This window comes from Lotus japonicus, chromosome 4 (assembly GCF_012489685.1).
Source record: "Lotus japonicus ecotype B-129 chromosome 4, LjGifu_v1.2".
Classification (NCBI taxonomy): Eukaryota; Viridiplantae; Streptophyta; class Magnoliopsida; order Fabales; family Fabaceae; genus Lotus; species Lotus japonicus.
The window spans coordinates 59,190,609-59,210,717 of NC_080044.1; positions in this window are offsets into that span (position 1 = coordinate 59,190,609).

Sequence of the window (20,109 nt, forward strand, 5' to 3'; positions counted from 1 at the left end):
AAAAAGCTAGCCCGCTAAGGAACCCCATAAAGCCTAGGATGGGTAGCAATGAGATGATCGACGAGACCTTGAATGGCTTCCTCCTCGGATCCAATGGCGACGAATCCTAGCTGTTTGGCAAAGAGAAAGTCCCTTCGAGCTCGCGTCAAGGCACGATCAGAACCACGAGCTTCAGGAAGGATTAGAGAAGAACACTTGTCAGGCGAAACCTCGACCCTCAGAATCTCAGCAACCTCAACCCTCGAAATCTCAGCAACCTCGTCAATCACAAAACCAAGTGCCTTTTGCTTCCCTGGCGCAGAGACTTTCCTAGGTCGCCCTCTTCTCCGTCGCTCCGTCACCGTAGGCTCCACAGCAACCAACAAACCATCACCAACACCGCTGCAACCTGTCGAATTGGAAGAGCAAGACGTCCTCAAGCATCCAACGTCTTCAGCACCAGAAGCGTCCAGCCCCGCTTCTGGGAACAGAGCCTTAGGGGGGCACCTCCCCTCAACTGCGACAAGAGAAGTTATGACACCCACACAACCAGAAACAAGGATCTAAGGGAAGAGGAGAGCCGATGGGCAGCAAAGGCAAGGAGAGGCCCGCGAGAGACCTAAGATCAGGGATTCCTTGACAACAGAAGCATCCGAACAAGACCTGACCAACCTCTTGTCACTAGTCGAATCGGCCAAAGCTGTCGGAACCACGGGATTGCCAGACGCAGCATCATGTCTTGAACTCCCTGAACGCGGAAATCTTGCAAGGGCCACTGTCAGAATCGATCCCCCTAAAAGAACCCCGTTGAACAGATTGATCGCCACCGAAGACAGCTCCAGAGAAGAATATCTCACAAAGCCAAAACGGAAAGCCCGCCCGAAACGCCTCTCTCTCTGAACGAAGACATTCAACAGGCTTCCAATTTGGCTGAAGAGCCCCTTGATCTGGAAATAATCAGCAAAGTCAGAAATCTCGTCGACAAAGAGGGTGAAGGACGGGTGAACGAACTCTCATTTCCTTGCGAACCGATCTGCGTCGTCGCTCTCGCACGCCGGCTCCCCCTCGCCATCGCCTCATCATCCAGACCGAAGCCACCACCAGATGGATGCTCTTGCCGTCGCAAGCCAGGGGGCGGGGCCCTATCAAAGGAAGGGGAAAGGGGGCGGAAACGAGACATGAGGAAGGAGGGCCAGAGGAGAGCACAAGAAAAGAGAGGGCTCGAGCCGCCGCCGTCGAGAGGAGTGGGGTGGCGGCGTTGGAGAAGGAGGTTTCAGAAAACCCTACCTATATGTTCTATTTTTAAAAGTAAAAACTTCATAGTTTAAGCTGAAACTTTTAATTGTTTCTATTTATATCCTATTTAATTTAAATTGAAATTATTTATATATAATGCTCCATATTTGTTTTCGATAACTTTTATATTAAGTTGAATGTATTGACTTGCCAATCCGGGTTTGCACTTCAGAGTCAAGTGTAGGGACAATACTGCGAGAGGCAGGGGATGGGGTTGAAATTGGGATGTAATATGAATCACAGGGGGTGTACTATTTCATGTAGCTTTCCTGTGGGGGTTGATCTGGTCGTGTGGGGTATGTGTATCTACTTAGGTACTGATTGTATTTGGCTGTAGTTGCATATCCCTGATAAGGATGCGAGCTACACCTTACATGGGAGAGGTTGTTCCCATGGTGTTCCCTTTTTCATCAATGAATCTTGATGTTAAGTTTTCAAAAAAAATTTGTTCCCATGGTGTTCCCTTTTTCATCAATGAATCTTGATGTTAAGTTTTCAAAAAAAAAAAGTTGAATGTATTGATTAAAAATATTTTTAGTATTCTATAAAGTATAAGCAAATCAATACATATATTTTTAATTATTTAAAATTAATTTTTTTAATATTATGTTGATTATGATTTAATAAATATGTAATTAAATTTGAAGAATATGAATACTTATCATTTTTCGGTTTTTTTATATAAATTTGAATGCAATTTTTGAACTTTAAGGACCAAAACTACATAATGTGTATAAGTCAGGGACCAAAAGTGCAGTTAAATCACATGAGAGGCATGTGCGTTGTCACATAAGCCTTCTCCGTTAACAATTAGACGGAAGGACTAACGTTGTAAACAGGAGAAAATGTGAGGGACTATTCTTATAATTAAATTAGATGAGAGACTAAAGTCGTGGTTTTTATAAACGTCAGGGACTAAAGTTGCAATTAAGCCAACTTTTTTATAAAAGCACTTTAAATAGTCTGATTGCACACTTTAAAAACGTCCCAATATAAAAAGTGGTTTAAAATATGCATTGTAACATGTCTGTTTGTTGTACTTGAAATTAACATGGTAAAATCTTACTTTTCAAATTTACAATAAATTTTAAATTTTTCATATTGATATTTAAAATAGGTAAAATCATATTACGTTTATACCAACATCAAACCAAACAAACATGCACTAAGTTTACATATTGGAATTACTACTTCATGTCATTGGTACATTCAAATAGATGCTGAATTCTTAAGTAACTACAACATTTCCTTTGGTTGGTGATTGACTAATACTATTGAAACTTAAAAGAATTAAGGCTTAAATGCACTTTTGGACCCTCATGTTTTAACTTTTTGCGATTATCAACCCTTATCTTTTTTATTCTACAAATGGGAACCCTATTCTTTCAAAACGCTGCATCGTTTACCCTTCCGTCCAAATCCGTCAAAAACTTGACGGAACACGCTGATATGACCTTCCACGTGGATAAAATGGGCATTTAAAAAAATGGCTTAAATGCACTTTTGAACCCTCAAGTTTACATTTTTTGCGATTGTTGACCTTGATCTTATTTTTAGTTTGAATGGAGACCCTAATCTTTCAAAACGTTGCACCGTTTACCCTTCCGTCGGAAGGCCAGGTAAGTGGGTTCCGTCAAGTTTTTGACGGATTTGGACGGAAGGGTAAACGGTGCAACATTTTGAAAGATTAGGGTCTCCATTCGTAGAAAAATAAGATCAGGGTCAATAATCGCAAAAACAATAAACTTGGGGGTCCAAAAGTGCATTTAAGCCAAGAATTAAATATGTATTATGTATGAAACAAACCTTTTTTTTTCTGATTAAAGAGAACTTATTTTATCAATTGAGGAACATCAAGGCTATTCGCCAACAAAAGAAGAAACTCTATGTTTTTTTAACTTGGTAGATGACGAAAAACAAAGAAAAAACTAAGGTCTCAAATGAGGAACACCAAGACTATCCGCCAACAAAAGAGAAGCAATGCCTGCCGAAGGCACCGTAGAAACCACATTCCCCACCACAGATACTATTGAAACATTTCCTTTGGTTGGTGATTGACTAATACTATTGAAACTTAAAAGAATTAAGGCTTAAATGCACTTTTGGACCCTCATGTTTTAACTTTTTGCGATTATCAACCCTTATCTTTTTTATTCTACAAATGGGAACCCTATTCTTTCAAAACGCTGCATCGTTTACCCTTCCGTCCAAATCCGTCAAAAACTTGACGGAACACGCTGATATGACCTTCCACGTGGATAAAATGGGCATTTAAAAAAATGGCTTAAATGCACTTTTGAACCCTCAAGTTTACATTTTTTGCGATTGTTGACCTTGATCTTATTTTTAGTTTGAATGGAGACCCTAATCTTTCAAAACGTTGCACCGTTTACCCTTCCGTCGGAAGGCCAGGTAAGTGGGTTCCGTCAAGTTTTTGACGGATTTGGACGGAAGGGTAAACGGTGCAACATTTTGAAAGATTAGGGTCTCCATTCGTAGAAAAATAAGATCAGGGTCAATAATCGCAAAAACAATAAACTTGGGGGTCCAAAAGTGCATTTAAGCCAAGAATTAAATATGTATTATGTATGAAACAAACCTTTTTTTTTCTGATTAAAGAGAACTTATTTTATCAATTGAGGAACATCAAGGCTATTCGCCAACAAAAGAAGAAACTCTATGTTTTTTTAACTTGGTAGATGACGAAAAACAAAGAAAAAACTAAGGTCTCAAATGAGGAACACCAAGACTATCCGCCAACAAAAGAGAAGCAATGCCTGCCGAAGGCACCGTAGAAACCACATTCCCCACCACAGACATATCCGCACCAAGCTTGGCCATGAAATCAGATGGAGCATTCCCTTCGCGAAGCGTGTGACGCAAAGTAACCTGCCAAGGTCTCTGAATCAAGGATTTGATGGAAGAGGCAAGAACAAAATAAGCATGAAACCGGGGCACCAATCCCTGCACTAAGCCAAGAGCTGAGGTAGAGTAAGAGTAAACTAGAACCTGACGATACCCCTGATCCCAACAAAGAACTAAGCCCTGGAGCAAGGCCATCAACTCAGCCTGGAGAATCTCGAACTCGTCAATATAGCCTGCAAAACTGATCAAGTAGCAGCCACCTTCATTGCGAACAACCCCACCAAAACCCGCAGCCCTTGGATTCCCTTTTGAGCTCCCATCAACATTAACACAAACCCAACCCGGATTCGGAAATTGCCAGCGAACCCAGCGCGGTTCCCTCGCAACTCCCACACCAGCAGACACATTGATCATCCTCAACAGAGGAGCAGCAAAACCATTAACCGTATGGATCGAGCACGTCAAGCCTTCAAAGGCAGCACAACATCGTGCCCGCCAGATACACTAAGCTAACACGAAAAATTGCTCCCTCTTAACCTGAGGAACTGCGACCAGCCAAAGTCTGAAAAACGAGGCACTCCAAAAATCTACAGCAGAAAAGCCCAACGAGAGCCACACAAGCTTGGACATAGTACAATCTCGCAAGCAATGAAGCAAAGTCTCGGGAACAAATTGCAACACCGGCAGATGTGAGTGAGAGGCACACCACGGTGGGCCAAAGTGGCCGTCGTTGGGAGGGAATCATGACAACATTGCCAATCAAAAAAGCGAATTTTCTCCAGGATCTTAAGCCTCCAAATCCAGGACCAACCGTCGCCGAAAAAAGGACCGGCCACATCTCGTTGCAACCACAGATAAACCCCATCCACACTATGCTGCCACGTACGAAGATCAGGGACGTCACCATTAATACAAATCGCAAGAGAAGCTAGAAAGTTACGTAAAGGTAGAGGAAGCATGGAGGAGAGAAGACAGAAATCAACAGACTTGGAGAAGCAAACATCCTTAACCCGAAGATTCAAGTATGAAACATGAACAAACAGAACTAGCTAACACAAAGCACCTAACCCAGACCAGTCGTGGTACCAGAAAGAGAGACCACCAGCACCAACCCGCCACTTAAAACCACCATACAACACATCCCTAGCCTTGCAAATTTCTCTCCAATCTGGAGAACACACAGTAGTCGCAACTTGGAAGAAATCCTTCTCACGCACATGCTTCCCCCTCATCATATTGACCCACAACTTCCTGTCACTATGCATCATGTGCCAAACTTGTCTGCCAAGCATAGAAATATTTGGTCTCACGAGCTCTACGAATTCCTAGCCCACCTTCCTGTTTGGGGAGAGTCAAAGTATCCCAGGCCGCTAAATGCATCCCCTTAGCTGTACCTTTGTTCCTAATAAAATTACGAGCCACCGAGTCAAGATTACAACAAATTTCTTGAGGGAACCAGTATACTTGCATTGCATGAATTGGCATGGAGCACAAAACCGACTTGACCATCGTAACCTTTTCGACCTTACTTAACATATTACTCTTCCAAGAAGATAACTTGCTGGAAACCCTGTCCAAAACCGACTGGAAGTGAGCCTTGGACTGCCTACCTGTGAAAATAGGGAAGCCAAAGTACTTGTCAATACGATCAGTAAACATAATGGAAGTGTAAGCTGTGGTTCTGTCCCGTTTAGCATGGGGAACCGAGTCGGCGACATAGATTCTGGACTTAGACAAATTTACACTCAAACCTAAGATACGACAAAACTCCTCAAGCACACTCTGGATAACCCTCACTTGAGACAACTTGGCCTTGGAGAAGAGGAGGACGTCATCAGGGAAAAACAAATGGGAAATCAAAGCCCCCCCCCCCCCCCGAGAAAGAGACACCGGAACCCACTGCTTAGCCTCAACCTGATGCTGAATGAGTAACCCCAAACGCTCCATGCAAAGAACAAATAAATAGGGAGAAAGAGGATCCCCTTGTCTCAACCCCTTGGCCGGTGAGACCATTCCATAACAGAGAAAAAGAGGATGAGGAAACACATAGCATAATGAGCTCAACAGTGCTCGGAGGGAAGCCAAAGAAAACTAAGGTATCCCTAAAAAAAGACCAGATCAGCTTGTCATAAGCTTTTTCCAAATCAAGTTTGAAAATAAGATGCTTATTCTTCCTATTCCGTTGAGACATTGCATAACCCATAAGGAAGGGTCAAGGAGTGAATCTTGCTACGGCGACGTCAAATAATAGTCTGAGCATGGAAATATTTTGTATTATGATCACCAAGGAAGAATGATTGCTCTCAAGATTTCTGGAACCAGAGCATCTCCTCCTGCTAAAGAACCTCATCCAATTCACGCTCCAAGGAGTCATGCAAGCGAGCCAAACAAGCTGAATCAACTCTTTCTAGCTTCGTTGGACGCCTCAGATTCTGGCTTCCAGGACACATTTACAATGGAAAATATTACCAAAAGTTTCCTTGTTAAAGACTAAAGACTTGTCCTTGATCATCTCAAGCTTGGTCGTGACATCCCCTGGAGCATTCCAAGCTTCCCTCACGAGATCCTTGTACCCGTCATGAGTGAGCCACGCAGCCTCAAAATGAAAAGGACGAGGGCCACGCGGAGGTTCTATGCCACAACGGATAAGAATGGGGTGGTGATCAGAGGAGACTCTAGGGAGAACCTCAGCTGCAGCGTCTGGAAACTCTGTAAGCCAAGCGGGATCAACAAAGCACCAGTCTAGCTTTTTATACATAACTGGTAAGCCACCTCTTTTGTGAACCCAAGTGAATTTGTTTCCGGACGGCTGAACGTCCAACAAATTACAAGCCTCCACCATGTCCTTGAACGGAGCAACCCTGGCAAAAAAAAAAGAACCTCCCCGTTGATCCGAAGCATAGAGACAATCATTGAAATCTCCTACTAGAAGCCAAGGGGCAGGAATTGATGCTCGCAAAGAATAAATGTGTTCCCAACAATGCACACAGGAACTAGGAATTGGGCTTGCATAGACCCCTGTGCAGTACCAACTCATGCCCCCCTTAGAAGCTTGGAGAGTAACTGCTTGGTGATGAGACTTCACTAGAGAAAACCAACCTGCAAAAACATTTGCACACAAACACCAAATGTCGCCAGCATGGCCTTGTGCCTCCACTATATGCACTGGCTGGTAGCCCGGGTTCATCCAAAAGGGTCGAACTTTATGGAGCACAACATGCGTTTCAAACAGGAAGATAAGAACTGGTTGTTTCGTGCGAACTACTTCCTGGATGTGCCTCTTAAAAGAAGCACTCGCCGCCCCCCTTACATTCCATGCAAGAATAGAAACATCATTGAACTCAATCATGGATACAAATGAGAAAAAGGGGAGGCCTTGGCTGGGAATCAAGAGCCCAGCGCCATAGCCTTCAAGTCGGGTGGATGGTCCTTAGTGTGGTGAGCCAAGGACGGTGACAGCACACTGTCCAGATTCTTAATTGCACGTGATTCACCTCCATCAACCTGTCCATGCTCCGGAGAGGCATCCATCAGATTATCACCATGAGCAGTCCCCGTTCCTTTTGCGCGATAAACCTGTCTTAGGCTAGGTTTCACGCCTGTCGAGATAGGACGTGACGACATAGGTGTCACTGGGCATCCCTGGAAGGATTTCTCCGGCGGAGCATCATTACTCCGACGACGCTTGTGGGGGGTAAACTGTTGATGCTTGGTCGTCTCCCCCACGCCAAATTTGAATTTTTTGGGGACCCACCTGCTTGTGCCCCACCGCCATTACTAGAGGCCTTGTTTTTTTGGAAAAACCGTTTTTTCCCCCACTGATTCCGTGCCCTTGATTCCAGTCTTGGATTTATTAGCATTGAAAGACTTGGGTTTTTTCCTTTTTACATTCAGTCCATGATTCACGTCATCCGTAGGCCCCACCACTGCAGAGAAAGTGACATCATTGGTTGCCTCCTTTAAGGTGGGACCCTCGTTTACCTTAGGGTTTGTCTCTTTCCCTAGAATATTCTCAGCTGCCGCCTGTGCAAGAGCTTTTCTGACATCCTTACTCGGATGATTCTCCTTAGCTTTTCCGGCTTGGCAATTGCGCCTGAGATGCCCATAGGCCTCGCATACAATATGGAGGCCCTCATACTCAACCCAAAGCCATTGCCCTCGAAACCAAACCAAACCTTACCTCCCACAGGCAGGCTCAGGTCACTTTCGACACACACTCGTGCGTACTTGCCTCTCATGGCTTTGATTGTGTTCGAGTCGACCATCACCGGAATGCCCACAGTAGAGGCAAGAGCCAAGAGAAAGCTCTCGTCAAAGAACGTGAGGTTCAACCCTGGAAAGCGTACCCACACTAGAGTCTTCCCCACAACATCTGGTGTAGGCATAAAATCCGGGCTCCATTGACTGACGGTTGTTGGTATCTGCACTAGTAGCTTAATATTTATATTTAAATATTACAACCTAGATATGTAAGAGATACCTATAGGGTCACACGCATAGAATTAGCCCACTAGAATTATGTCTTATTGGACCAGCCCATTGGATAAGCCCAATAAGGCTCCAATAAGAATTAGGGTTAGCCTCCTTGTGGGTGCTTATAAATAGAGCATGAGATGCTCAAACCCTACATCAGAAAATTACACACTCTCAAGAGGTAATCCTTATTACCCCTTTACGTGTTTGATTGCAACATGAACTTTGAAACATGCATTTTGCAAGATCTTCTCATATAGGGAATTTTATTCCGCTGCGATAATCAACCGCATGATTCCCTTCGCTGGTATCAGAGCCTTGCTTGCAAAACATGTTTTGAGTTTTGATTAATTGAATAATCTGAAATTCCAAGCGAATCTGAAGAATTCTTATTCTGGACATATGCCTGAAAACCTTTCTTTATACGTCGAATCAATTCTTCTTGGTGCTGTGAACATAATTTCATATCCTTTTGATTATATATATTATATATATAATTAAATTGATTTTGTGATACATAACGTGATCTTTGAATTGGATGACTTGAAAACCATATGTTTAGAAAGGCATCAAATTAAAATTTCTTAATAAGAAATTTTACTTGTTCAATTTAAGGCATCTTTTTTTAACGAGAATCATGTTGAGAATTTTTATATGGCATGACGTGGTGCTTTATATAATATTACATGTTCTTCTCTTAATTTTCTATATGAATATGTCAAGAGTTGCCGTATGCAATATATGTTTTTATCGGGATGATTCAGTTTTATGTTATGTGATAGCATGACTTGGTTTTTGAACATGATGTCTGTTCTGTACTAGGGCAAGCTTACGTAAGAGAAAGACAAAAAGTAAACCCTAGCAGAGCACTAAAATAGCAAAACTACCATAAAAGGAATATTCTCATTAATGCTGAAAAGTTGGTCTCGTACAAGTGGATGACCTCCCCTTTTATAGAGGGGGTGGTCATGATATGGATCTTTCCTATATTTGGGCCTGACAATCAGGGCCCAAATCCCCGTACATATAAGACAAATCCAAAGGAATCTTCCAGCTGGCTTGTGGGTCCATCACCTGAGGGAGGGCTATGAAGCTCGTTATGTTGCCTTCCCCGCCATGGCTATCTTCAATGGTTTATTGTTCATTTTGGGCGGGACATAATCTTCTTTATGTCCCGCCCAGTCCACATGCCCCCAAGACATGAGACTCGAGTAAAGAGTCGAAATGTCTTCATCATGTTACCTAGTAGTTCGCCTCTATTGTTTATTCGTTCATCGCCATTTTACTTTCGTTGTTACATCGCCATTTTCACGCTTCGCCACCTTTGTTGCCGTTTCAAAGATATGTCGCCATTAATCATAACCGTCAACCACGTCTTTTCAACTGACGCACGTATCCTTATTTTCCGGGATTTCGTCATCATTTGTTATAAATGCAATCTTCAGTTGTGCGTCTCGAGGAGTAATGTCTTTTCGCTTCCTACCTTTTCGAATTTCAAATCCCACGATCCCACGATCTTCCCCCACTCATTCTCTCTCTTCCTTTCTCTCTATAAAATCCCCTTTTCACTTTTCATTTTTCACTTTCTTAAAACTTTTGTTCTGAAAACCCTTTTCACCGCAGCTTTCATTCTCTTCTTTGAACTCCGGTGAACCTTTTCTTCCTCCGGCCGTCGTCATTGCGCGGTGCTCCCCTATCGCCGACGTTCTCCTTTCTCAAATCCACAGTTCTTCCCCTGGTTAGTTTTTCTCTTTCCTGAGATTCTTCGTTTACTTCTTTTTTCTCTGACTGTTCATCTTCTTTCTTCTTGACTCTGTTCATCTTCTTTTTACTTTTAGTTTGTTCATCTTCTTTCTTCTTTTTATGAAACTGCCTCGCATGTCTTTACCAAACGCTAGCCTTTCTTCCCTAGAACTTTCTTCGCCCTCTACGGAGGAGGAAGTTGTCGCCCCCTCTATAATTGAAATTCACTCCTCGCCTTCTACCCATGATGATTCCGGTCCCGCCGGCTCTGTAGACTCAATTCTCTCCTCTAATGGAGATTTGTCTTCACCTGAATGGCGCTCTGACGTGCATTTAGTTGAAGATAAATGTCTGTTGCATTCTATCTGGGGCAGCGTTGGGAGCATTAATTCGCTTCGAATATCTGCTCAAGGGTTTACCAAGATAAATCCCGCCACCTCGAATAATGAAGATCATCTCTTGAATGTCCTCCCATGTGGCGAAGATGACTGTGTTCTGTTGCGTAAAGAACCAGCCGATGAATCGCCCGATTTCTTCTTTGTTTATGGCTATTTCTTCTTAGACTTGAACATCAAACTTCCTTTCTCGCCGTTTATATGTCACGTTCTTTCTTTTCTGAATGTGGCGCCATGCCAACTCCAGCCCAACGCCTGGGGTTTTCTCCGCTGCTTTGAAATTCTTTGTGAACACTTGAGTTTCACTCCGACCTATCCTTTGTTCTTCCTGTTCTATAAATCAGTCACCACTAAACCTACTTCTGTGAAATGGGTTCCACTATTAGCCCGTAAGAACATGAGTCGGTTCACCGCCCTTAAAAGCCATTACAAAGTATGGCAGAAGAAATATTTTAAAGTTATGGAGTCGCCCGAAATAAAGAACCTGTTCCGAGATTCCGAAAATAACCCTCTCTTCCCTTTTTACTGGACAAAGAACCCTCGCCGAAAAATATCCGTTTCATACGACGCCTTGGATGAATCTGAACAAGGCGTCGCCGATTACCTCCGCACACTACCAGTAATTTCTGGTCACGACTTGATTGAGGCGTCGAAATCCGGCACTTTAAATCAATTTTTTAGTAAGTTTATAATCTTTGTACGTAACTTCTTTTTCTTTTTGTTCATGTATCTCGTCTAATTGGTGTTTTCCATACAGCTACAATGGGAAAAGGCAAGGTTGATGCGAACCCAATCAAGATGAAGGAATACCTTGCCCAGTCTGCTGCGGCGGCGAAGAAGAGGGCCGCCGAAACTGAGCAGAAGAAGAAGAATGAAGGTACTTCGGGTTCTGACAACGTCAGGGACCCTAAACGTCAAAAAACTTCAGGTGCTGCTGGTGGTAAGCCTCTCCACCAATCGACTCTTGATTCAAAAAGTCGTCCAGCTGAGAAAAAGAAGGGACATGACAATGTCCCGCCCCCTCAACAAGATTCAAGCACGCTGATCAACCGCCCATCAACTCCATTTGGCCAGGCTGGCCCTAGTTCAGCCATTGGTGGCGAAGCTCCTCCCCCCTTGCTGAACTTGTCGGATCCTCACTTCAATGGGCTGGAATTCATGACCCGTACTTTTGACAACCGGATTCACAAGGACCTTTCCGGTCAGGGTCCCCCCAACATTGCTTCCATGGCGATCCATCACGCGCTTTCTGCCGCCAGTACTGTGGCGGGAATGGCTCAGTGCGTGAAGGAGTTGATCTCAGCCAAGAACCGTTTTGAGAAGAAGGCAGCTGATTACAAGACAACCTATGAGCGGGCTAAAACTGATGCTGAGACTGCCAACAACAAGCTGAAATCTGCTGAGGAGAAGTGTGCTAAGTTAACTGAAGACTTGGCTGCTTCGGACCTGCTTCTTCAAAAGACCAAGTCTCTTAAAGAAGCCATAAATGACAAGCACACTGCCGCTCAAGCCAAATATCAGAAGTTGGAAAAGAAATATGATCGCCTGAATGCTTCCATCCTAGGGCGTGCTTCTCTCCAATATGCTCAAGGCTTTCTGGCGGCCAAAGAGCAGATCAGTGTAGTTGAGCCGGGCTTTGATCTTTCCCGCATTGGGTGGCTGAAGGAGATCAAGGATGGTCAAGTAGTTGGTGATGATGACATTAGCCTCGACCTCCTTCCCCAATTCGATGATGAGAGTGAGCCTGAAGAAGATGGCGAGGATGGGAATGAGCAGCACAGGAATGAGGATCAAGGGAAGGAAGATCCTCAAGCTGGGACAAGCCAGGGCAACAACGCCAACAACGAGAACCTGTCTTGAATTTGTTTTTATTTTATGAAGTTGAAATTTTTCTTTGGGCATTGCCCTGTTTTATTTTCATTCCAAATCATGTATGGGCATCGCCCCCTTTTCTCTACTTTAAATGGATATCACCTTAAGTTCATTCGTTTTAGTTGTTTCCAACTTTCGTTGTTACATACCTTAGCCGATTTTTCGACGAGGCTTGGTTTCTAGTGGCCACTAGAATTGCCAAGGCTTTTAACTTTTGAAGGCGATACTTTCTTATTCCGAAAGGTTTACTCGCGGTATTGCATACCTTGATACGATTTGCATTGCATGAACTCGTAATAAAAATTCAAAAAATATATACGATTCTGTTGAAATGATCTTTTCATTAATTTTCTTCCGTATGGGAACAATTGTCCCTTCATTACAATTGTCGCCTCATTAAAAACCTTTCCAAAGAAAGGGAAAAAGAGTGCGACTTCATTTACATTTGTTGTTTCTACTAACTAAAATACTGCTTTAGATGAGAGGCGTTCCATGTTCGTGGAACCTTTTGACCGCTTAGTTGTTCCAACTTATAAGCTCCTCCTCCAACATCGCCAATAATCCTGTAAGGCCCGCCCCAGTTGGGTGAAAGTTTGTTGTGTTTATCAGGTATTGTATTTTTTCGGAGCACTAAGTCTCCTACCCTCATTTTTCTTGGCACCACTTTTGTTGAGAACTTTCTTGCCACCTTCACTTTTCCCGCCTCATTTCTTATGTGGGCCTCTCGTTGTTCCTCGGGCAGCATGATTAGATTTGCTATTAAGTTTTCTCCGTTGTCATTTTCATTAAACCGAGCCACTCGCCAACTTTGGTTTTCAATTTCCACTGGGAGCATGGCGTCAGTTCCATAAGTTAGACGATACGGGGTTTCCTTTGTGCTTGACTGTTCCGTGGTGTTGTATGCCCAAAGAACGCCTGGTAGTTCCTCCGCCCAAAGCCCTTTTGCTTCATCCAGTTTCTTCTTTAAACCTTTCAGGATAACTTTGTTAGCCGATTCAGCCTGCCCATTGGTCTGTGGATGTTCTACAGAGGCGAATCGCATCTCGATTCCCATTTCTGTACAAAATTCTCGGGTAACACTACTTGTGAATTGTGTTCCGTTATCCATTACTAATGCCCTGGGGACCCCAAATCTACAAACAATCCTTCGCCACAAGAAGCTCCTGACCTTGGCGGCCGTGATAGTTGCCACTGCCTCAGCTTCTATCCACTTAGTGAAGTAATCAACCGCCACGATAATGTACTTCATTTGTGCCTTCGCCACGGGGAATGGTCCTAAGATATCAGTCCCCCACATGGCGAACGGCCAAGGCGCCATCATGGTTGTTAATTCTTCTGGTGGAGCCTTGTGTAGGTCAGAAAAGACTTGACATTTTTCACATTTCTTAACATACTCCAAACAATCCTTCTTCATCGTTGGCCAATAGAATCCTGCTCTTATCACCTTAACTGCCAAGGATCGCCCGCCGATATGACTAGAACACACACCTTCGTGGACTTCCGCCATTATTCCGAGGGCGTCCTTGATATCGACACATTTGAGCATAGGAGACATGATTCCTCGCCGATACAACTCACCACCCACCAGTGTGTAGAAACTGGCTTCCCTGCGTTTTGTTCTCGTGTTCAAATCATCCTCCTTTGGTGGGTTCTCTAAGAAGGTCTTAATCGATTCCATCCAAGATATCTCGCCCTCACTGACTGACTTTACAGCTTTCAACTTTATTTCTACCAAATCAATGCTCGGGCGAGGCAGGGTTTCTTGAATGACTGTCTGGTAGTTGCCCAATTTCCCTGTGCTTGCCAACTTCGCCAACACATTAGCCCTCTCATTTTGTCCCCTCGGGACATGTTCTATTTTGATTTCTTTGACCTCCATCATCAATCTGCGCACCACTTCCAAATATTTGGACAGTTGCGGATCCTTCACCTGGTACTCGCCTTTCACTTGTTTAACCACTAACTGCGAATCTCCTTTGATAAATAACTTCTGGACTCCCAACTCAATGGCCAACCTTAAGCCGGCAATCAGAGCCTCGTACTCAGATTGATTATTGCTCGCCTTGAACTCGAACTTGAGAGACTGTTCAATGATCATTTTATCTGGACTTTCGATTGTTATTCCCGCCCCACTTCCAGTGTTATTAGAGGATCCATCCACAGACAGGACCCATTCTCCTTGAGTCTTCTCTCCTTCAGTGGGTGTTAATTCCGCCACGAAGTCAATTAAACTCTGGACTGTGACTTGGCCCCTTGGCTCATATTGTATGTCATACTCTGATAGCTCAACTGACCAGCTAACCAATCGCCCTGATAAATCAGGCTTCTGAAGTACTTGCCTTAAGGGAACATCAGTTTTAACTTTGACTTGGAAACTTTGGAAGTAAGGTCTGAGGCGCCTTGCAGTTTTCAGAATCGCCAAAGCCGCCTTTTCAATTTTTTGGTACCGCAATTCTGCCCCCTGTAAAGTATGGCTCACGAAATATATAACTTTCTGCTTTTTTCCTTCTTCCTGGAGCAAAACCGTACTTACCGCCTTGTCAGTAACCGCCAAATAGAGCACTAATGGAACGCCTGGTGTTGGCTTGGAGAGTACCGGTAATGTGGCCAATGTTTCTTTCAATTTGGTAAAAGCTTGTTCGCATTCCTCTGTCCACTGAAACTTTGAATTCTTTTTTAAACATGTGAAGAACGGGGCCGCTTTGTCACCCGCCATTGGCAAGAAACGTGACAAGGCGGCCATTCGCCCTGTCAAACGCTGAACCTCCTTTACACTTGTTGGGCTTTTCATCTCCAAGATCGCCCTTCCCTTATCTGGGTTCACTTCTATTCCTCTTGATGTTAACATAAATCCTAAGAACTTTCCTCCCTGGATCCCAAAAGAACACTTCTCAGGATTCAACTTCATTTGATATGTTCTTAACTGATCAAACGCTTCTTTAAGGTCGCCACCATGATCACTAGCCCTGGCGGATTTTACAATCATGTCATCCACATACACCTCCATATTCCTGCCTACTTGCTTTGAAAAAATTTTGTCCATGAGCCGTTGGTACGTAGCTCCTGCATTCTTCAAACCAAAAGGCATTGTCTTGTAACAATAGTTCGCCTGATTGGTCATAAATGCTGTACTTTCCTCATCCGAGGGATGCATCATAATCTGATTATAGCCCGAATAAGCGTCCATGAGACTTAAAAGTTCATTCCCTGAAGCTCCATCCACAAGCTTATCAACATTGGGAAGTGGGTACGAATCTTTGGGACACACTTTGTTCAGGTTCGTGTAGTCCGTGCACATTCGCCATTTCCCATTGGCCTTCTTGACCATTACAACATTGGCGAGCCACGTTGGGTACTGTACCTCACGGATGAAGCGAGCCTTGATCAATTTTTCAGTCTCTAATTGTACAGCTTTATTCTTTTCTTCACTCATTCTTCGCCTTGGTTGGATGACCGGGGTCGCCCCTGGTCGTATGGCTAGTTTGTGAGTGATCACCTTGGGATCAATCCCTGGTACATCATTGATGGTCCATGCGAAGAGATCTAGATTATCACCCAGAAGGGTGATTAGTCTGTCCTCTTGTTCTGTTGTCAAACCACTGCCAATCTTTAGAAACTTGTCCTTGACTTGCACCTGCTTGGTTTCTTCCAGCGGTTGTGGGCGAAAATCATCAGCATCATCTCTTGGGTCCAAGCTAAATCCTTCTTGTGGGAAGATTTCTGTAATTCGATGGCTCTCCTTGGCGGCCTTCCGCCCATAGAGCGCCACGCTTCTCAAATAGCATTCCCTTGCTGCATTCTGGTCTACACGCAATATCCCGACCTTCCCGTTGCATGCGGGATATTTAACAGTTAAATGAGCAGTTGAGATGACCGCGCAGACCTTGTTGAGGGTGTCTCGCCCCAAGAGTACGTTGTAATTGGCTCTACACGCCAATACTAAGTACTTTACTTGAAACTTCTTGACAAACTCTCCTTCTCCAAAGGCAGTCGGAATTTCGACGTATCCCCGCACACTGACGCGGTCCCCTGTGAATCCCACCAAAGTTCCCTTGTATGGTTTCAAATCTGATTCCTTTAGTCCCAGGCGATCAAAGGCGTCTCCATAGATGATATCCGCCGAAGATCCCTGGTCTAAGAATACTTTCTTTGTCACATAATTGTTAACCCTAATTGTTACCACGATTGGATCGTTGTCATGGGGAATTACATGCGCGAAATCCTGAGGGGTAAATATAATAGGGGAATGATTCACCCAACACTCGCCTTCGTTCGACTCCTGTACTGAGTGTACTGCCGCCACGTAGCGTTTTCTAGCCTTACTTGAAATTGCACCCCCGCCAAATCCTCCTGCAATAGATGAGCATTCCCCAACAGGATCGCCCAACTCTTCAACTATCTCTTTACCTTTGCCTTTGTCCCCTTGAGTGATTTTAGCTACCTCCGGCGCTGCTGTGTCTTTAACAAAGTTTGCCAAATGGCCGGCTTTAATCAAGCGATCAATTTCCCGCCTTAAATTCCAGCAATTATCTGTCGTATGCCCCAACGCCTTGTGGTACTCGCACCACCTATTGGTGTCCACGTTAGCTGGCGGCCGCCGTGGGGGTGGTGGGTACTGCACAACGTTGGTCTGTCCAACCGCCCTTAAAATGGTACTTAAGGGTGCATTCAACTTCGTAAGTGGAACTGGTGCGGGCGAAGCACCAGTCTGACCAGCTGTGGTAGCAGGTGGACCTTGTGGATTTCTGTGCCATGTATTTTGAAAGCCAGGTTTAGAGTTTTGGTATGGTCCCGGTCTTGGTACACGGGGGGTTTGCGCTATCCTGGTTTCCTTCCCCGCCTTGGATTTGTCCTGTGAAACACCGCCAGATTGAGACTGCTTGCGTCCTTCCTCTCTTTCTTGTTTCTTCTGATCATCTTGCTCGATTAATATGAACTCTTGAACACGAGCGCGAAGATCCATCATATCCTTCGCCGGTCGCCTTGTTAAGTCTCTATTCAAATCTCCCGCCCGAAGGCCATTTTTGAATGACGCCAAACAAACATCTGGATTTTCATCCTCCAACTGCACCGCCATCTTGCTGAAGCGTGCCATGTAGGTTTTTAATTTCTCGCCTGGTTGCTGATGTATGCTGATAAGATCAAACATTGTTGCTTTTGTGGTTTTATTGGCGGAAAATTGAGTCAGAAACTTAGTGGACAGATCAGTGAAATTATCAATGGAGAAGGGCGGTTGTCGAATGAACCACTGCATCGCCATGCCTTTGAACGTGGAAGGCAATAATCGACATTTTACCGCATCCGTCGCCCCGCCGATCACCATTTTGGTATTGAAATATCTAAGGTGCTCCATAGGATCAGACTCGCCCGAAAAGGCGTCTAACGCCATGGTTTGCAGGTGCTTTGGAATGTCCACCCTAGTGATGGCTGGAACAAAAGGTTGGAATTCAACTACATCCTCCGCCTCCAGGCGTTGTTCTTGCTTAAAATCCTGCCGCTGAGTGAGATACTCAACTTGGGCTTGCAACTGCTCGTTTTGGGACTGCACCTTCTGTAAGGTATCTAACATTTGTTGCAAAGCCGCAGGCGTGATACCTGTCACTGCCTCTTGTGCTCTCCGTGGAGCAGTGGTTTTAAAATCTTCCAAGTTCACATATTCAGGCGGCGTTGAACGCCGCCGAACACCTGGATCTGATTTAGCGATCAGATCTGAAGGTCTTCCCGGAGCTGCATTCACCAATGACGCTGGCGACGGCGCCACTGAGTGGACCCCCTCCGAGGAAGCTTCCTGCTCCTGCTCGTCCAGTACGGGACGGTTGTTGTTTCGTCCGCCGCCGCGACCGCCATGTCGACCACCACCGCGCCGGCGATGATCGCGTCGACCCATGCCGCAGGAACGAGTCTCCATGGCTCGCGATTCCTCCTTTTTGTCACCGGAAGAGCTGAGTCAGAGCCACAGACGGCGCCAATGTTCTGTACTAGGGCAAGCTTACGTAAGAGAAAGACAAAAAGTAAACCCTAGCAGAGCACTAAAATAGCAAAACTACCATAAAAGGAATATTCTCATTAATGCTGAAAAGTTGGTCTCGTACAAGTGGATGACCTCCCCTTTTATAGAGGGGGTGGTCATGATATGGATCTTTCCTATATTTGGGCCTGACAATCAGGGCCCAAATCCCCGTACATATAAGACAAATCCAAAGGAATCTTCCAGCTGGCTTGTGGGTCCATCACCTGAGGGAGGGCTATGAAGCTCGTTATGTTGCCTTCCCCGCCATGGCTATCTTCAATGGTTTATTGTTCATTTTGGGCGGGACATAATCTTCTTTATGTCCCGCCCAGTCCAATGTCATTTATGTGTTTTAACATGTTTTGATTTATAGCATGATGTTATATGATAACATGATCCATTTTATATATGTGCTTTTTTCATATGTTGATATGATTAATTTTGTATATGTTCTATAATGTTTCTTTATTATTTCATATGCAATATGACTGTTTAAGCCACGATTAGTTTTGTTCGTTTATTGATCGTTAGATCTTTAGGTTGTCGTTACGCAATACATGAAGAATTCATATTTGGGGGCACAAAATTAGGGTTTAAGAGTTAAACCCTAGTCGTCATCCTTGGTGCATGAATGGTTCATGCATTTAAGGAAAGATTGGATGTGATCCTATCATTTAATTTGAATAAGAGATATCATAACTATAATGGTTGTGATTTGATTCATTTTATTTTGAGTAAGAGATATCATAACTATAATGGTTATGATTTGGTTGAGATATGTTCGATTCTGGCTAAGGAAAGGCTTGATACTTAATTATGTCTGTGTGACTCTCCTCCCTTTCTTGGGAATCAATATCTCATTCAAATCGTAGATCTTATTCAAAACATAAATGTATTCAAGTCTTAGATCTTGTTCAAATTTCCTAGACGGAAACTCTGTGCTAATCTGCGTAGTGTGATTTTGCGTACGCGCTTTATTAATTAATTTTATTTATAACGACAATCTTTAGATTATTCAGAGTTTGGGTGGTGGAGGTCGTATATCTAGGAAATTTGGGTTCTTAGGGGTAGTGGGTTGTGGGTTTTGAGGTGGATCCAGAACGGCGAACAGAGAGACAGTGTGCGGTGCGGGCCAGATGGAGAGATGAGATCATGCGCTTGAAGAAAAAGAAGAAGAAGAGATGATGAATCCTGAGATGAAGATGATGAATCCTGAGTTTTTCTTTGCAGATCTGGGTTAGGTTAATTAGTGTTTTTATTTTTTATTTTTTAAATGAAAAAGAAATAAAAAAATCCACCTCAGCTCATAAATGACGTGGCCATGCCACATGAGCCTCCCAAAGCTCCGGCGTTGACCCAGAGCTCCGGAGGGACCAAAACCAAATCTTTTGACAAAGGTTAGGGACTAAAACCCACCTTTACTCCGGCGAGGGACGAAAACCAAGCATTTGGTAAAGGTTAGGTACCAAAAACTTA